This window comes from Hyla sarda, chromosome 10 (assembly GCF_029499605.1).
Source record: "Hyla sarda isolate aHylSar1 chromosome 10, aHylSar1.hap1, whole genome shotgun sequence".
Lineage (NCBI taxonomy): Eukaryota > Metazoa > Chordata > Amphibia > Anura > Hylidae > Hyla > Hyla sarda.
In genome coordinates, this window is record NC_079198.1 from 8372583 (window position 1) to 8385062 (window position 12480).

The 12480-nt window shown below is 42.6% G+C and overlaps 1 protein-coding gene across 3 annotated transcripts in view; it reads left to right on the top strand.

The window, feature by feature from the left end:
• Positions 1 to 380: 380 nt before the first annotated feature.
• Positions 381 to 12480, top strand: part of MAG (myelin associated glycoprotein) — a 79473-nt gene continuing 67373 nt past the window's right edge. For 2 of the 3 annotated variants that reach the window (XM_056543856.1, XM_056543862.1), the window contains exon 1: positions 381 to 450. The gene's annotated coding sequence lies outside the window, so the exon portion shown is untranslated. The remainder of the gene's footprint in view (positions 451 to 12480) is intronic. The other variant, XM_056543860.1, reaches the window with a different exon arrangement.

Here is a 12480-nt window from a genome sequence, read left to right on the forward strand (position 1 = left end):
TAGTATTTTTTTTTCTTTTTAATAAATCAGTAAAGATTTATAACATTCTGTTCTCACAAAATAATGGGGAACACAAGGAGCAACATAACAAAATGTTACAACAGTAAAAGGGTATGAAGACTTTCTGAATGTTTTGTATTTTGTAATTGCACTAAACTTGTTTGTTGAACATTCTTACTCCGTCCTCACATAGATACGAGATATAACCCTTCATCTGCTGGACATGCCAAGGGTTAAAGGAACCAAGTGCAGCTCAACAATGCCCTTCTTGTGCGGGTCCGGGCCCGGACCAGTGGGACAATCCTTGTAGCTCTGGGCTTATTTGTCCTTTGTTTTATACAGAGGGTGGTATCACTTGGTACTGTCGGTGCGCCAACCGGGCATGACACACACAGCAGCACATCTCTACTGGATATGACAAGCCTCCCTGACCGGCTGACCGACTGACTGGTGAGTCCTTCTACAAACAAGAAAAAAGTAATAATAATAATAATAATAATGTATTGTTCATCTGCTGCAGGGCTGATTACATACCGCTACCAAAACATAATAAAAATATAAATTTATATTATTATTATTATTATTATTAGTTGTAGTATCATTGTCTTTTCACACTATTTAAGTAAATGTAATTATTTTTACTATTGGTATTATTTCTTCTTAGTTGGTTATCACTTGTTTCGTTTTCTTGTAGTAATAATAAAGTTAGTATTATTATTATTCAGAATGATTATTTTTGTTATTAATATTATTATAATTGCACATTATATTTATCATTATTGTTCAAAATATATACAAGTGTTATTCAATTCATAATAATATTAATAATTATTATTGTTCAGAATATTTACCATTAGTATTATTATGTATAATATTCAGTATTATTGTTCAGAATATTTACCATTAGTATTATTATGTATAATATTCAGTATTATTGTTTAGAATATTTGCTATTAATATTAATTTTCATAATTTTCATTATTGCTATTATAACTATTATCATCATTATTAATATAATTATTATTTTTTATAATATTTACTATTTTTGTCGTTCATAACATTTATTATTATTAATAATAATATAACAATTATCATCATCATTAATGTTACCATCCATATGATTCAAATAGTTTTTCAGGATTATCATTGCTACTGCTATTTTTTTTTATTATTCTGTGTTTCAGCAATGATCACTTTTGTTTACCGGTATCTTGTGATCTGACATAAATTATAATAAATTATAAAGTCTGATAATTGATTGATCAACTTGAAGGTGGAGTGAGGAACGTCATGTTGGTCAGAATTGTAAAATGTGTTTATGGGAGGAATCAGTTAAAGGGGTAAATGTTTTAAACTCAACTGGTGCCATAAAGCTAAACAGATTTGTAAACTTCTTCTATATAAAAGTCTTAATCCTTCCAGTACTTATCAGCTGCTGTATGCTCCACAGGAAGTTGTGTAGTTCTTTCCAGTTTGACCACAGTGCTCTCTGCTGCCACCTCTGTCCGTGGAGCAAACCCCGATAGCAAATCTCTCCTTCTCTGGACAGTTCCTGACACGAACAGAAGTGGCAGCAGAGAGCACTGTGGTCAGACTGGAAAGAACTACACAACTTCCTCTGGAGCATACAGCAGCTGATAAGTACTGGAAGGATTAAGATTTTTATATAAAAGTAATTTACAAATCTGTTTAACTTTCTGGCACCAGTTGATTTGCAAACAGTTTTTTCCCCACCACAGTAACCCTTTAATAAATATGGCGCATTTTTTTTTTTTTACTGTTCATGCTGGAATCTACATCTAGCTTCAAGCTGGTGTCGGTTTCTACTATCACTGATTTTTGGACAGTGCGCACCACGTCTATAGCAGTGTTTCCCAACCAGGGTGCCTCCAGCTGTTGCAAAACTACAACTTCCAGAATGCCAGGACAGCGTGCTCCATGCACTGTCTATAGCAGTGTCTCCCAACCAGGATGCCTCCAGCTGTTGCAAAACTACAACTCCCAGCATGCGAGTACAGCACGCTCCATGCACTGTCTATAGCAGTGTTTCCCAACCAGGGTGCCTCCAGCTGTTGCAAAACTACAACTCCCAGCATGCCAGGACAGCGTGCTCCGTGCACTGTCTATAGCAGTGTCTCCCAACCAGGGCGCCTCCAGCTGTTGCAAAACTACAACTCCCAGCATGCCAGGACAGCGTGCTCCATGCACTGTCTATAGCAGTGTATCCCAACCAGGGCGCCTCCAGCTGTTGCAAAACTACAACTCCCAGCATGCCTGGACAGCACGCTCCATGCACCGTCTATAACAGTGTTTCCCAACCAGGGTGCCTCCAGCTGTTGCAAAACTACAACTCCCAGCATGCCAGGACAGCGTGCTCCGTGCACTGTCTATAGCAGTGTATCCCAACCAGGGCGCCTCCAGCTGTTGCAAAACTACAACTCCCAGCATGCCTGGACAGCACGCTCCATGCACTGTCTATAGCAGTGTTTCCCAACCAGGGTGCCTCCAGCTGTTGCAAAACTACAACTCCCAGCATGCCAGGACAGGGCGCACCATGCACCGTCTATAACAGTGTTTCCCAACCAGGGTGCCTCCAGCTGTTGCAAAACTACAACTCCCAGCATGCCAGGACAGGGCGCACCATGCACCGTCTATAACAGTGTTTCCCAACCAGGTTGCCTCCAGCTGATGCAAAACTACAACTCCTAGCATGCCCGGACAGCCGTTGGCTGTCCGGGCATGCTGGGAGTTGTAGTTTTGCAACAGCTGGAGGCACCCTGGTTGGGAAACACTGCCATAGATTGTGCATGTAACTCTATGTACAGGCGTGCTGGGAGTTGTAGTCTCCATATGTCTGCTTACCAGACAGAAAATTTCTTCAGGAGACTGAAAAAGCTGGGGGAATACTGTGAGCCCTGCACTGCGTACTGCCTGCCACCCAGCTCTCCCAGTCTCCTGAATAGAATATCTGTTTGGTAAAGCAGTAATATTAGAGCTCTTCATGAGAACTCTTCAGGCAAACTGCCTGCCACCCAGCTTTTCCAGTCTCCAGAAACCCCAGCAGTGATAGATTGCTCGTCCTTTCGGCAGCTCTAACGTCTATACCGTATTTCTCGCGCTCTCTACGTTGCGGTCACGTTTCCTATACGTTCCTGACTCACAATGATACGAGTGTCATCTGGTTACACTGTGCTGCCTAGATACCGACTCTACCTGTTTAGCAGCATTAATGCAGACAGGACAGGCGGTTGTATCAGGAAGTTTTGGCTTCTAGGGATTTCAGCATTTTGTAAATAAAGCCGAAACATTGTGTCACTTTCTAATATACTGTATTCATCCACCTTGTCAGTGAGTTCAGAAGGGGGCAGCCAGTACAGGCCTAAAACTTCTCACAGATGAGGGTTTGTTACAGTTGGATCAAGTCCAGACAAGCCTTTTTGTGGACTAAATATAGCAGCACAAATCTTTTACCTTTGTAGAAAGTTCTCAGGGCTGAGGGTTTGCTACAATTGTATCTAATCCCTTGAGGACTAAATATAGGAGCAGCACATTTCTTTTTTCTATTTCAGAAAGTTCTCGGAGCTGAGGGTTTGTTACAATTGTTCCCAATCAAGACAACCCCTTGTTAACTCAATATAGCAGCATAGTTCTCTTTCTTGAGGGTTTGCTACAATTGTATCCACTCTAGGTATTCCACTTAAAGGGGTACTCCGATGGAAAACTTTTTTTTTTTTTTTAAATCAACTGGTGCCTGAAAGTTAAACAGATTTGTAAATTACTTCCATTAAACAATCTTAATCCTTCCAGTACTCATCAGCTACTGAATACTGCAGAGGAAATTCTTTTTGGAACACAGAGCTCTCTGCTGACATCACGAGCACAGTGCTCTCTGCTGACATCTCTGTCCATTTTAGGAACTGTCCAGAGCAGCATATGTTTGCTATGGGGATTTTCTCCTACTCTGGACAGTTCTTAAAATGGACAGAGATGTCAGCAGAGAACACTGTGCTTGTGATGTCAGCAGAGAGCACTGAGTTCCAAAAAGAAAAGAATTTCCTCTGTAGTATTCAGCAGCTAATAAGTACTGGAAGGGTTAAGATTTTTTAATAGAAGTAATTTACAAATCTACTTAACTTTCTGTCACCAGTAGATTTATAAAAAAAAAAAAACAAACAAAAAAAAAAAACAATTCCAGCGGAGTACCCCTTTAACAGTGTACATGTCACAGCATAGAAAAAAAATAATGCTTCTATATGTTCCTCACTAGGTCATGCAGATACTTTACAAGCCTGCTTCATGTGTCTAGCTTCTGTATTCACAAATCCCTCTATTCTGCTGCTTACCCATTCTGACATCCACTGCTCAGCAAGAGGCATGTCTGAGGCAAGCACTGAGCCCGCCCTCACTCACCATGCATTCACTTCCTCCCTGGGTCTGCTGTGCTGTGCTTGGTTTCTTCATCCAATTACTACAGGCTGCTCTGTAATCCCCTATTCTCTGTTTTCATGCTGCACTCTGATAGGACAGGAGTGAGCACACCATGCATTCACTTCCTCCCTGGGTCTGCTGTGCTGTGCTGGGTTTCTTCATCCAATTACTGCAGGCTGCTCTGTAACCCCCTATTCTCTGGTTTCATGCTGCACTCTGATAGGACAGGAGTGAGCACAGAGGAGTTCTAGTCGCACCCTCAACTACTGGACTTTGTCCCTGCTTGTGCTTCAGCTGGGACAAAAGAGGATGCTGCAGGCGGGAAGGATTATGTTCTGGATGTTATGTTGATACTGACAGTGCCCCTTTAAATATATCAGCAGCACAAACCTCCCTCCAGTCCTGATAGTTTGCTGCAATGTATCAGTGCAGGGAGAGAGTGTGAGTCTTAGGGTGCGTTCACACTACGGAATTCTCGTGGCTGAATTACGCGAGTGGAGATTCCGCCTGGCGGCCGCCACCGATGGTGTTTCGGCACTAGGGCCGCGGGGCACTGAAACGTCACCATTGACGGCTATGGTCCGCTCGCGGAAATGTCCGCCGCTGAAATTCCGCAGTGTGAACGGGTCTCGCGGAAACCCGTTCACACTAATGTTAAAGTTCACACCGCGGAATTGCGCCCGCGGAATTCCGGACGGAAATTCTGCGGCAATTCCGTAGTGTGAACGCACCTTTAGGGCTGTTCAGCTCACAAAGGATTGTCTAACCTACAGATTTTACAAAATCTCACCTACCTACTGGGGGCATCTGGGGGATTCCCGACCTACTGGGGGAATCTTCCTAATAGGGGGGATTCCCGACCTTACTATTGTGGACATATCTTAAAGGGGTTCTGGTGGAAAAAACTTTTTTTTTAATATATCAACTGGCTCCAGAAAGATAAACAGATTTGTAACTTCTATTAAAAAATCTTAATCCTTTCAGTACTTATGAGCTGCTGAAGTTGAGTTGTTCTTTTCTGTATAAGTGCTCTCCGATGACACCTGTCTTGGGAGCTGTCCAGAGTAGAAACAAATCCCCATAGCAAACCTCTTCTACTCTGTGCAGTTCCCGAAACAGACAGAGGTGTCAGCAGAGAGCACTGTTGCCAGACAGAAAAGAACAACTCAACTTCAGAAGCTGATAAGTACTGGAAGGATTAAGATTTGTTAATAGAACTAATTTACAAATCTGTTTACATTTCTGGAGCCAGTTGAGATATATATATATATATATATATATATATATATATATATATATATATGTATATACATTTCATGGAATACCCTTTATCTATGAGTGTCAGTGAGGGCCTCATGTTCAAGTGTTGCCTAATGCTTTACAAAGTCTAGAGCCGCCACTGCTGTCACATGACAGTAAAAAAAAAAAAAATCGGTAATTGGTATTGGTAAGTACTTGATAAAATTATCAGTACTCATACTTTGTTTTACAAATTGTGATATCAGGACATCCCTATTGATTACTATTGGGAAGTGAAAATCCTCCAAAAATCTGCAGAAATGAAGCTATATGTGACCATACCCAGGGGTCAAGTCCTGGAAAATAAAGTGAGGGAACTCACCCAAGATCTCCACTCAAGGGCTGGTCCTGCAGGACTCCAGCAAATGGGAATGGGGTTCCTGGTGTGGAAAAAGTGCAGGAACTCAGTTCCCACGTGTTCCTGCAGGACTTGAGCCCTGACCATACCCTAATAGCATTTATGATTGTTGACCCCCCTACATAGTGGATGGGTGCTTGTCCCCTCGTCCCACAGCTGAGGGGGAGGAGCCTATCCCACCTGTTGCTATGGGGCCCTGCAGCTCTCTCTTACGCATTATGGACGGTAATTATTAGTAATGATACAATTTGCACAGATTGTATCTTAATCATTTTCAAGGCTTCCAATCTGTGTGACTGTCGATGAGCTGCGTACAAATAACGGAGGCTGAGGATCCTGGCACGCAGAGCGTCGCGCTCCCAGTATCCAGGGTTCTTTTTTTTTTCTTGGCCGCATCTTATGTTTGTGGAGTGACATCTCGTGGGAAATGGAACTTTAAATGTCAGATCTAATCCTGTGTATCACAAAATATACACGATGTTGAGTATTCTTTGCGTATAGCATTGATACAATAATGTAAAGACAATAGGGTCACTGTCCCTTTAAGAACCCTCCCAATCCCATCTGTTTCTGTTACGTTAGTTGAATACAACTGAGCTATTGTTCCCTGTTATCAGTCATATATACAGGGCAGGTGAATGGGATCTATTGTCTTTTGTTATCTGTTTTAGGCTGACTGTAGGATTGGTAAAGATAATCTATTTATTGTTCTCTGTTATCAGCCGGTAGCTTGGCATTGCAGCATTCTATGCATCTTGTAGAGCAGTAACCCCCAACCTGTGGCTCTCCGGCTGTCGCAAAACTACAACTCCCAGCATGCCCGGACAGCCGAAGGCTGTCCGGGCATGCTGGGAGTTGTAGTTTTGCAAGGGGTTATCCAGGATTAAAAAAACAGAGCTGATTTTTTTTTTCCGAAAACTGCGCCACCCTTGTCATCAGGTTGTGTGTGGTATTGCAGCTCAGTTCCATTCCATAAAAAGCTAATGTAGCCAAGTTGTAATACCTTGCACAACCTGAGGACAGGGGTGGCGCTATTTTTGGAAGAAATTACAGGGGGGGGGGTGACACTATAGCTGCACCCCGCATTATGGCTCATAGAGTCTCCCATAAACAATGTTTAATATGGTATAAAGCCCAGCAAGTGTGGACTGTACCATTTGAACCGTTGTATAAGGGGGGGGGGGGGGGGGATAACATAATAATATTTTTCCGATTTATGTGATTTTTATAGTTTTTTTTTCCAAAGAATTAATCAAAAGTAATATTTCAACAATGAATTTGGAATGTAATATAGAACAAATGAATATGTATTCGTCCATAAAAGGGCAATGTTATTAATGATGCATGTGTTGTAAAACATTTTCACTTGAGTCAATTGGAAGAATTATGGGTCAGGTGACATATTGGGGATCAGACCATTGCACAAGTGGGGGAGCTCTGGGACACTCACAGTGGGGTGTTATTGGGTGTAGGTGACTTTTTATGAATTTTTTTTTTCATTCCAAAAAAAATAAATAAAAATAAATAAATAAAAAAAGCCATGGATTTCTAGTGAAGAATCACCATTTTTAAGTGCTCTGCTTGCTGTCAGTGAAAGGGAGCAATTTTTTCATTTGAAACCCGCCCCAGGTCTAATATTTCTCACAGCTGAGGGTTTGTTACAAATGTATCCAGACTTAGGGTACGTTCACACGAGCGGATATTTTTGCGGGTTTTCCGCTGCGTATTTGAAAGTGGGCGGGCTCTTCTCGGCTGTCCGCAGCAGATTTTCCACGGTAAAAAATTTACGCTGCGGAAAATCCGCAGCGTAAATTCCACTGCGGAAAATCTGCTGCGGACTGCCAAGAAGAGCCCGCCCACTTTCAAATACGCAGCGGAAAACCCGCAAAAATATCCGCTCGTGTGAACGTACCCTTAAAGTAGACATCCCAGCAGCACTAAAATCGTTTGTTACAATGTATCAGTGCAGGCGAAATGTATCAGTCTGGAGAGGATTGTGTTTCTAATGGTGCAGTATCCGGTATTACACAGAGGTGAGGTTTTGTGCCAATGGGGCAGTGACACACACATAGGTCTGCTCTCGGTGAAACTTTTTCGTGGCTGAAAGTGAAACTAACCATACCTGCCGGGCCAGTCATCACCTGTAAACAATACTATCTATTTACGGGCGGAAGTCTCCACGGGCCCTGGGACATCTGCGCCGTCATCACAGGGGACCTTCCAAGATTGCAGCTATTACCATGTACATGACAACCAGCAGCTACATTACTATTAACATTATAACCAGCGGCCATGCTACTAATAAAGGGGTACTCCCCTGGAAAACCTTTTTTTTTTTTCAAACAGATTTGTAAATTACTTCTATTTTAAAAATCTTAATCCTTCCAGTACTTATCCGCTGCTGAATGCTCCACAGGAAGTTCTTTTCTTTTTGAATTTCTTTTATATCTGACCACAGTGCTCTCTACTGACACCTCTGTCCATTTTAGGAACTGTCCAGAGCAGGAGAGGTTTGCTATGGGGATTTGCTCCTACTCTGGACAGGTCCTTAAAGGGGTACTCCGGTGCCTACACATCTTTTTCCCTATCCAAAGGATAGGGGATAAGAGTCCTGATCGCGCGAGTCCCGCCGCTGGGGACCCCTGTGATCTTGCACCCGGCACCCCGTTTGTAATCAGTCCCCGGAGCGTGGTCACTCCTGGTCTGATTATAGGCGACCACTGGGCCGGCGGTGTGTGACGTCACTCTCCGCCCCTCAATTCAAGCCTACGGGAGGGGGCGTGACAGCTATCACGCCCCTCCCGTAGGCTTGCATTGAGGGGCGGAGTGTGACGTCACACGGGGGCGGAGGCGTGACATCACGAGGCGTGACCGGAGAACCCCTTTAAAATGACAGAGGTGTCAGCAGAGAGCACTGTGGTCAGACATAAAAGGAAATTCAAAAAGAAAAGAACTTCCCGTGGAGCATACAGCAGCTGATAAGTACTGGAAGGGTTAAGATTTTTAAATAGAAGTCATTTACAAATCTGTATAACTTCCCGGCACCAGTTGATTTAAAAAAAAAAAAAAAAAACATATATAAAAAAATATTTTCCAGTGGATCACCCCTTTAAATGCCAACCGGAGCCTATATACTCTCCTTAGACCTGCATAATATTTTGATGGTCGGTGGCTGCAGGCAGCTAAAACAGCTATTTTAACCTAAATAGGTCCAAATATTTTGTAAATATTAATGTATCTTTATTATACAGAATTCTAAACCCCCTGCAGAGATGTAGACACATTTTGGATTTCACTACCCACCACTAGGGGGAGATAAGGAGCTTACTGCATACCGTTTGTACATTTAAGTCAATAATAAACTTGTATAATAGTGGTCTCCAAACTGTGGACCTCCAGCTGTCGCAAATCTACAACTCCCAGCATGCCCGTACAGCCGTTGGCTGTCCGGGCATGCTGGGAGTTGTAGTTTTGCAACAGCTGGAGGTCCACAGTTTGAAGACATTTGCACCCCTACCAAATAATTGTCTACAAAAGAGAAAAAACACGGCTAAAAACAAGGTCGTTTTCCCTCTGTAGTTAGGACCCCCTGAAGGTAGTTTTCAACATATAGGTAGGACCCCCTGAAGGTAGTTTTCCCCATATAGGTAGGACCCCCTGAAGGTAGTTTTCCCTATATAAGTAGGATCCCCTGAAGGTAGTTTTCCCCATATAGGTAGGTTTCCCGGAAGGTAGTTTTCCCCATATAGGTAGGTTCCCCTGAAGGTAGTTTTCCCCATATAGGTAGAACCCCTGAAGTCAGTTTTCCCCATATAGGTAGGTTCCCCTGAAGGTAGTTTTCCCCATATAGGTAGGACCCCCTGAAGGTAGTTTTTCCCATATAGGTAGGACCCCCTGAAGGTAGTTTTGCCCATATAGGTAGGACCCCCTGAAGATAGTTCCCCCCCATATAGGTAGGACCCCCTGAAGGTAGTTTTGCCCATATAGGTAGGACCCCCTGAAGATAGTTTCCCCCCCCTATATAGGTAGGACCCCCTGAAGATAGTTTTCCCCATATAGGTAGGTTCCCCTGAAGGTAGTTTTCCCCATATAGGTAGGACCCCCTGAAGGTAGTTTTCTCCATATAGGTAGGTTCCCCTGAAGGTAGTTTTCCCCATATAGGTAGGACCCCCTGAAGGTCGTTTGCCTCCTGTAAGTAGGACCCCCCCCCCCAAAGGTAGTTTTCTCCCTGGATGTAGGACCCCCCCCCAAAGATAGTTTTCTCCCTGTAAGTAGGACCCCCCCCCCAAAGGTAGTTTTCTCCCTGTAAGTAGGACCCCCCCCCCAAAGGTAGTTTTCTCCCTGTAAGTAGGACCCCCGGAAGGTAGTCTGCCTCCGGTATGTGGGACCTCCTGAAGTTAGCCTGCTCTAGGTTGTACCCCCCCTGAAGGTAGCTTGCTCAATGTAGCTAGGACCCCCCCCCCCCCCTTGAAGGTGATTTGCCTGTGAAAATAATCTTCTTCCTGTTTTAGGACCCCATCTCCAAGTTTTAAAAGCGTACAAAAAAAAAAAAAAAAAAAAAAAAAACAACAACAACAACAACATACTCACCTTTTGTGGCTTCTTTTGCTCCAGCTTATGGGCTGCAGGCAGCTTCTTCCTGCAGCCACTAGAGGCCGGGAGCTTCTCTACCTTCAGGTTGTGCACAATGACGTCACTCATTGTGTTCCCGAAGAGACTCTCCCAGCCTCTTGCTTTTGTAGCTGCAGGCATTATGCTGCCTGTGGCCTAGGGGTCGGCTGTGGTCGTGCAAAGCCTTAGGCAACCCAGTGCGTCCTGTCGCCATTTTGTACCTGGAAATGAGGCAGAATCCCTGGCAGGTTCTCCTGGCATCCCAATAAGGGACCACTGGTTTACTGTATACTACTTCTATGTAGGTATTGTACAGCACTGTTATATACATGGCAGTATTATTTATATACTGTGTATATATATATATATATATATATATATATGTGGACTGCAATGACGTCCCTATCAAACTTTTGCACCGGTACAGCTGAGCCACCATAGTCCTGGCATTGAGCAGAACATCCTGATCCAGTCTCCTCTGCGGTTGAATACTCCACATACTTGGACATGATATCTCGTGATGGGACATGTCGGCGGATGATGATGAACCGTCTTGTGATAAGTATAATGTGGAGATTACAGCTCAGCAGATTCTACCTGTATATTATCACCCTGCTGTGCCAGCAGCTTTCATATCAGAACCCACTGACCACTTAGTCATCTGCTGGAGGTTGTGGCTGATAACAGAGAACAGTTCACTGATGTATTGTAGTCACTACTGGTTATCTGGGGTGGACGGAGACCGTCCTGGGGTCTATTAGTCTTTGGCAGTCTAGTAGGATAAGCCGTGCACTCTCCAAGAAGATAACTGGGGCCCCTATGGCTTCTGACCCACTGACTGTCACCCCAGTACTGCATGATCTCAATGAGCTCAAATCTTGTTAGTAAATTTTCATTTTGGGTGAATGACTGAGAAATCCTTCTATTCATCTCCTGAGTCCTGTGCGCCCCCTGCAGGAAAGACTGAGCATAACATTCTTAACTTGGGTGGGTCTATTTATCTATCTCATATCTATCTGTCTCACATCTATCTGTCTCATATCTATCTATCTATCTATCTATCTATCTATCTATCTATCTATCTATCTCATATCTATCTGTCTCATATCTATCTATCTCATATCTATCTATTTCATATCTATCTATCTATCTATCTATCTCATATCTATCTATCTATCTCATCAATCTATTTCATATCTATCTATCTATCTCATATCTATCTATCTGTCTCATATCTATCTCATCTATCTATCTCATATCTATCTATCTCATATCTATCTATCTCATATCTATCTATCTATCTCATATCTATCTATCTCATATCTATCTATCTATCTCATATCTATCTCATATCTATCTATCTATCTATCTCATATCTATCTATCTCATATCTATCTATTTCATATCTATCTATCTATCTCATATCTATCTATCTATCTATCTATCTATCTATCTATCTATCTATCTATCTATCTCATCAATCTATTTCATATCTATCTATCCATCTCATATCTATCTATCTGTCTCATATCTATCTATCCATCTCATATCTATCTATCTGTCTCATATCTATCTATCTATCTCATATCTATCTATCACATATCTATCTATATATCTCATATCTATCTATCTATCTATCTATCTATTTATCATGTAGATATTAAATATGTATCTGTATCAGTGTTTTCCAAACAGTGTGTCTCCAGCAGTTGCTAAACAAAAACTCCAGCAAACTGCTATCTGGGCATGCTTGGAGTTATAGTTTTGCAACAGCTGAAGGCACG